Below are 8,101 nucleotides of genomic sequence, written 5' to 3'. Positions count from 1 at the left end.
TACAGATGTATCGAGATCAATGGATAAACGTGACAGAGCCGCAGACAACAACAGAGAAGACTAGTGTACAATTCATTTCCTGGTTGAACAGCATGACGTTTGAAAAACAAACGCGCTCATTGGGTAAAATATCGCTTCGACCAATGAGAGCTGTGTTTACATGTCTGTGCGTGATAGAAGAGCAAGCCCTATTGGTCGTACGGGCATTGAACTCTGTGACTGCTAGTGTTTGATTAAGTCTTTAAATGGGTTATCTCTAGTCTATAAAGACAATAATTGAGAAACTGTTACCAGAACAAAACGAAACTGTACTGTAAGTTCACAGACTACATTTTGACAAAACCACTTCGCTTCTGTTCACTCGGCATCCGTTTTTAAAAAAAATATTTTATTATTATTATTTAGTTATTCTTACTATTATTAGTTTTTGTATTTGTCCTTGATTTGAGCTTAACTTGTGATTGATTTGAGCCTCAGTTGTGTCTAGGGTCTTGTCATATTTTCAGATTGGAACAGGTATTGGTGTATCTTCTGTCAGGGTCTGAGTGATGGGAGTGATTTTTGGTGATGGGAGACACCTTTGGGAATACTTTTGAATACTAATTACATTGTGTGAACTCTGAACAGACGCAATTATTTCTCATAAACAAAAAAAATAATATATATATATATATATATATATATATATTCCCACAGTACTAATACTGTTCTCACTTTAAACAATACTTTAAACAGTATTGAATGTATGGAATGTTGTCCTTCAAACAGTCAATTGAAACACTGTATTCTCATTCATTCCTACGGAGAATGTTCCTTCTGAGGTGTCTCAATATGGCAGACGGTGGCTTCAGAACAGCGCCACCTGTCAGCCATTTGGGGAACATGTAGGTCTTTGGTGCTATCCAATTCCCCATCCACCTCTACCGCTATTTGATTGATTGATTTGATTGAAAACTTTATTAGAAGATGTGCAGAAGTAGGTACATGAAAGTACATATTACATACAAGGTCAACTAACAGGATAAAAACCCAAGAAAGCCACTGGCTTATTTCAATTGGGGTCCTTGATTCTCAATTCATCGTTACATGTAAGACAGACACAAAAAACTAGTACTATCTACAAGATAATACAGACAAATAACTAGTACTATCTACAAGATAAACATACATCCATCATGGGAAGAACAATACAACAAAGCATAAGGTATGTACAGCGGGTAGGACAGGTGGGGACATACACCACAGGTGGGGGCGGGGGACAAAACACAAAGTATGTACAGTGGGTAGTTCGGGTCTTTTAATCTGATTTTTGATTTAGAGGGTCCAGTTACGGATTGCAGCCTCCTGTAAATGTTTTTTGAGAGTGGTTTTGAAGGTGGGCAGTGTTTTGCACTCCTTTAAGATTATAGGAAGGGCGTTCCACATTTTTACTGCATAGTTTGCAAACGAGTTTAACCGCTTGTTTGTGGTGCAACGCGGTTGAACGTGGTTCATGATCAATGTTCAATGTTAGTTGGTTTCAGTGATTACTTTTTAAAATACATTAGAAAAGGCTACTTATTGCATTATTGTGAAACATTGTATTTCAGCGCAACATAGTTGGCTACACAGTACACACTGCTCTTAACGTGACAAAGTAATTAGACATTTAGGCAAAAGTTAGTCAATCAAAAGTAGTCTTATGGAGTAAGTTAGGTGATTTGCTACAACTGGCAAGGGTATATAAACCTGTCAGTGTTATTTATGCCGTGTTCTCCGAAAGATAGGCATTATATTTTGTGACCAATAGTTCAAAATGTATTCAAACAGCTTAGGGCATTACATTATCATTAGCATGATTAGCATGCAAATCTTGTATAGCCCCTGGCACTGGGAAAGGAACACAGTCTTAAATTGCTCATTCGCAGTAAATCACATCAGTCTTTCTTTTTGGTTGAATTTGATGCAAAATCAATAATCTACATGAATTATTTTTATACAGGGTATATATTTGTTTTATGTATTTTTTGTAAGCCTAGTTAAGTGTATATTATAGTATTTCAGTATACACTCTTTTGATTTATACTTTGAGGTGTGTGTGTGTGTGACTGCAAACAATGAGCTGAATGAACTTGTGCAAAATCGGCATTTTATATAATGAATCATTATAATGAATGAATGAATGAATCGTTTAATGACCACACGACCAAGGTCGGTGGAATTTGTTGTCTTATACTTTGAGGTGTGTGTGTGACTGCAAACAATGAGCTGAATGAACTTGTGCAAAATCGACATTTTATATAATGAATCATTATAATGAATGAATGAATGAATCGTTTAATGACCACACGGCCAAGGTCGGTGGAATTTGTTGTCGGTACAGGTGGAAAAGCTCAATACAGCAGTGTCAATTACATCAAACATACACACATTACACACATTACACATGACTATCACAATGGACATGTACACACATAACCACAATACAAAAACATAGTCAATGATTGATTAGGCCTACAGAGAGATACACAGCCTCAAACCTGCACAGAGGAATGCCACCTCTGGTGTCACAGTCTCACCTAATGTCCCTTCTAGTGACCATCAGTATGACTGGATGACCCAGCTCTCTCCTTGACCTCTGTGTGCCCTTTGTGTTGAATGTACTTTACTTTAAGACACATTTAATGCATATTAAACAAGGCTGGTGGGACTTTTACGCTATCCAAGTATAGTTTATTGAAATGTCATTTGGAATATATGAAATATCTATCTTATCCTCTGCAATATGTAGCCATTAGCGGGTATCACTCAGCACTCACTCAGAATTAACCAATTTAATTACGCATGTGACAACTGGATGGAAGCGGCAAGGGTGAACTCTGGAGGTATATGAGGGCAAAAGTAATGGTACATACTTACTTAATAATTGTGGCAATAGAGAGGCCTGCATTATATTTCATTGATTAGGCTACATGACTTTGTATTCTATTTCACAGTTGAATTATTGTCTCTTAGCTCTTTCTTTCTCTCTCTCTCTCTCTCTCTCTCTCTCTCTCTCTCTCTCTCTCTCTCTCTCTCTCTCTCTCTCTCTCTCTCTCTCTCTCTCTCTCTCTCTCTCTCTCTCTCTCTCTCCCTCTCTCCCTCCCTGGCATGTACTTCCAATTCATTATTTCCATTATTTCTTGGTAATTTGGAGTTGGCTGTTTAAAACTTGGAGCCTCTAAGTTTTGGCCATGGTGGATAAGAGGCAGTACTGTAAGTACAGAGGGAGATAAACTAATCATCTTAAAACCCTAATTATTAGTATCTTAGTGTGACAGACTGTTTTTGCGAGCTAGCCAAATTGAGCCTCAAATGAGGAAAGGCATATCTGTGGAAGTGGTAATAATTTTACGTCATCTCGATCTGGCTTGGGGTGGCAGAATTCATTAGCGCAGATTAGCGCTGTATGTACAAAGTAAATGAGATATCTAATAGCAAACGTGGAGGTCCAGGGATTCTTAATTTCTTGCAGAATATGAGGGGATGATGTTAAGAGGTGATTATATATATTTTAACATTCTGACTTTCTCTATATATATTTGCTTGTGCCGTCAGCTAGCTAGTTATACTTTATCCACTTTGAAAGTTGCACAGGCTATCTGCTGTAAGACTGCAAGAGAATGGGGGGAAAGAATGAAATCTAAATCAGATTATGAAGTGTTACCCTGACAGGGTAGCAAGCAGAATTGTTTTTTGCGACGATACGAAGGAAGCTAATTATGTGTGTAAGGAGAAGGTTGGGAAAAATAATAAGATTACAAAGAATAATTTGCTGATATAATTACACCAAAATTGGGTACACACAATCGTCAAATACATGTATTGCTTGACCTGGGTTAGCCAGTGAAATAAATCCTCCTTCTATAGCCTTTGTTAATTTGTTTTTATCATCTCCAAGTGGTGTTTGTGCAGGCAGTTCAATTTGCATGTGTAATTCCACTGTGCAAATTGACAACAAGTAGATAATTCTAGGGAATAGGCTGGTTGCAGGCCCCAGCTATCTTCCGAAGCCTATTCATTTTGAGGAACCACCGAGGCATGAAACTCATACATCAACTATTTCCTGACAACGCTCAGGCTTATTGTCCCCTAAAATGTCATTACAGCCATTATTTATGAAGCTAATTCATTTATTAAACCATATTTACTCTGACAGAATGTGTCACATTCCATCCGTATCCCACGCGTAGCTTTTGAACAAAGGTGTTTTTATTAGTCAAGTCAAAACCCCTCAGTTTTGAAAGTTTTGAATTAAGCTTAGTGGGGTTTCACACACACCATCATTGTCGAATGCAATACATGTAAATGGTTCATGGTTTTCAAGAATGCATTGATCATGATGGGGGGGGGGGTTACGAAGTAGCATTGGCAAACTGAACACACATCAGGCTTACCCTCAGCCACCAACAAAGAACATCTCATAACTTTAGATATTATACTGTCAGTGATGGTTCACCTTGGGTAGCCTATATACAGGAACTTGGGCTGTGTTTTTTTTCTCATCATCATGTTTAAAAAATGGCTACCTTTATAAACCCATGAAAAGGTGACTTAGAGTCAGTAGAGTCCTTGACACTAACATCAGTAAACATCCGTGGCGAAATTAATAAATCCTATTTCAAGGACTCTGATCTATTCCTTTTCCGACAGCCACCTTTCCCGAACGGGGTGTCTTCTTGTCGTTGTTAACACACACAAGTTAAATAACTTGATATGAATGTTTCTTGCGTAGCTCCATGGCCTGATCGTGATGCTGGCTTATGGATATGTCGGTTGAGCACAGCCGAGAAGATGGCAGGGTGGATAATTGGTAATTATGAGACATGAAGTTACACAGGGGGTCATACATTTTAATGTTACACGTTCTTTAGGGATAATTCCAGTAATGCCATTATATCCTGTATTCCTTTCTTTGGAATCACCTGTCACCCAAAAGCACTTATCACAGCAGTTAAATGTTGAGTTGTGTTTGAACTGTTTTACAATATTGATTTGGAGGCCTGACATTTTAATTAATACTGGATGTTCGCTGTCATAGGCTGAGCTATTGGTTTACTTATGAGGGAGATGAGGGGAGCAATGGAGATAAGGAGAAAGTACTTACTGTGAAAAGCTTGTAAAAGAGAGAAATACAGATGGGCTGGGGCGTTCCTCAGCTGACTGGGAGATGGCAGAAACAGACAGACAGTAGGCCTATCTGTCTGTCTGTCTGTTTGTCTGTCTGTTTGTCTGTCTGTCTGTGTCTGTCTGTCTGTCTATCTGTGTCTGTCTGTCTGTGTCTGTCTGTCTATCTGTGTCTGTCTGTCTGTCTATCTGTCTGTGTCTGTCTGTCTGTCTGTGTCTGTCTGCCTATCTGCCTATCTGTCTGCCTATCTGCCTATCTGCCTATCTGTCTGCCAATCTGTCTGTTTGTGTCTATCAGGCTTTATTCTTTACCAGGTACACAGCCATTGAGACTTCTCCAACCTGTGTTTTATTTTGACAGGCTGCGGTGAATTTCCATTTTTTAAATCTGGTGCTAGCAACAGAGCTAGGCATGCCAAGAGAGGTCGAGGAGGGGGGTGAGGTGACTTTGCTGCACTCCATTGAACAGCAATAAGCTTTTAAGGCTTAGCCAGTATAAACACATTAAACAGATGAGATTCATCAGCACTGCAGTGTCAAATCCATAATGCCCACAGGCAAATCTCAACAACAGCAAACTACAGATTCAGGGTTCTCACCGCGGAAGGCAAGCCGCCATCAAATCTGAAGGACGCTAATGTAGGAAGTAAATAACAATCGCTTATGGTTTAAAAACCTGAGAGATACGACAGCGAGATGAACCCAGAATTAGTCTCTCTAAGGTAAAAAATAAAATAAATAAAAAATGCGTTGTCATAAGCTATTCTAGACTCACGTGGAGTTACGTGGCATAAGATATCATGTAGTGAATGTTTTAGCACAAGGAAATTAATTGCCCTGTGATAATGTATGCACAAGCCTTTTGCCAGGAAGATATTTTGATGTAAAGTATGTTTTGTGTAGAGGGCTGGAGTCCATATTAATGACAATCATACCCTGATGAAATGCCACATTTAAATTGACAAAATTGCTTCTTAGAGGTAAGAACTTTATTTTCCCCATTTATCTGTCTGTTGTCTCATTTATTTCTATCATTACAGCCCTCGCCTTTCAGATAGTTCCACTGGAGCCCACCAGATCAGCATGAAATTAAGCTGGGTTTGAATCTTTAGATGATCCAATCAGATGGGCAGAGATGCAATCATGGTCAGCCTCTCCTACCGGAGTCCGTCTCCTCAGATGAGACAGACTACATATTCATAGGTTCACTTACATGCTTGATTATCACAATGGAGATAGAAGATACAACCTTTCTCCACTTTTTTTTTGTCATTTCACTATGTGTGGAAAAAGAAAATTCACATTGTCGTCTTATTGACCGAGTCTGATATGAAAGTAAGAACAGAAAGCATGACTGGCCATCTCACATTTCACTGTGTGAAATAAATACAAAATGAACAAAAACCAAGATTTCTAGTTTTACTTTTTTATTAGTACTTCTTTCTTTAATAACTAGATTCATGTGTTGTGTAGTCTATGATGTGTTAATGTGTAAAAACAGTCCTTTTCATTGATGTCCCGCTGCTTAATGTATCGTTCACACCGTAGAGAATGTTGCGTTTTGCTGCTAATTTGTGTGCATGGCCTCGCAATCATTCTATTACCTTGCCTGACATAAAATAATGCCTTTGAATAATGGGAAATATTACCTGATGAATTAATTTAGGCGATAGCATCTGGGGTAAGAAGCTTAAATGCCATCTTAAATTACATGCAGGCATTTGAAAACTTTCAACTTGTCTCATTTGCATAAGAGCAGCATTGAGAGGAGCCTGCCTTCTCTGAGAGGCCAGCAGACGCACTGAGAAAGGCTAATTGATGAAATAATTGTAATACGTTATAAATCCTGTAATTAGTGTGCAGAAAACATTATCCAAAATCTTTGTTCATGACAGATTGTATCCCTCTAACATTGTGTGGTCACACTTAAATGTTCCTGCCAACAGTTTTACAATTACTCACTTTCTCAGACAGTTTTAGCATTAATTAGCTTGTAACCATACGACTAATCCAGATTTAACGAGGAGTGCATCAGTGTGTCCCAATGGTCTTCATGGTGTCCTCACATCACTTCTTTGTGACCCCTGACAGGTGAAAAGGCTGCTTTTTCTGTACTCTTTAACATATCGTTAGCCTCATAGCATAACTGCTTAAGTCATATTTTGACCAAATTGAGATATCTGCCTAACTCTACTCTCCTAACACTGCTGATTCACTGTGCATTATTGCCTCTATGACATCAGCCTATCAGAATGCTTGTTACATTCCAAAATCACTACCTGCCCAAGTCATCTCTTTGACATATATTAATAGGCACTACATACAAAGATGGCTCGGCTGACCACAAGTGAAGCATGACTTAGGCAGTTATGCTATGAGGCTAACGATATCAACTGATTTCATGTCAGTAGTCATGAAAGATGGAGAGTAAGAAAGGAGGCTGTCTGAGACTATGAACATAACAGCCCACCAGCTGTCAGAGGAACTGGTGAACTTCAAGAACTGATCAATAATATTGTCAACCTGAAGTTACAGAAGGAAATAGGTTGGCATTCTACTAGGGTTAGGGTTAGGGTTAGCGTAGCCACTGCAGGTTGGTACCATTATTGACAGGGATTCTTATAGGTTCAAAAGCACGTTGCATCACTGAATTAACATCACTTTGATAAATTAATTCAAAGACGTGTTCGTACATGCACTTACTAAATAACATTAGTGTTATAATGAAATAACCCCTACATAGTTTATAGCAAGCAACAAATTACGACTTCACTCATTTATTTCAACCTTACTGGTCCAACAAGTATTAATAATTGTCATTTTATTTTGAATGTCAGAGGTGATATTCTGTTGGGAAATTACTGTAGCTCTAATTAATGGGTTAAATAATTAATTAATGGCCAGAATGGCAATTTGGAAAGTAGAAATTAAAATGGTCAGTTGACTGATATTATCT

Source organism: Nansenia antarctica (genome assembly GCF_963989245.1).
Source record: "Nansenia antarctica genome assembly, chromosome: 1".
NCBI classification, from domain to species: Eukaryota; Metazoa; Chordata; class Actinopteri; order Argentiniformes; family Microstomatidae; genus Nansenia; species Nansenia antarctica.
Note: the sequence above shows the minus strand (reverse complement) of the source record.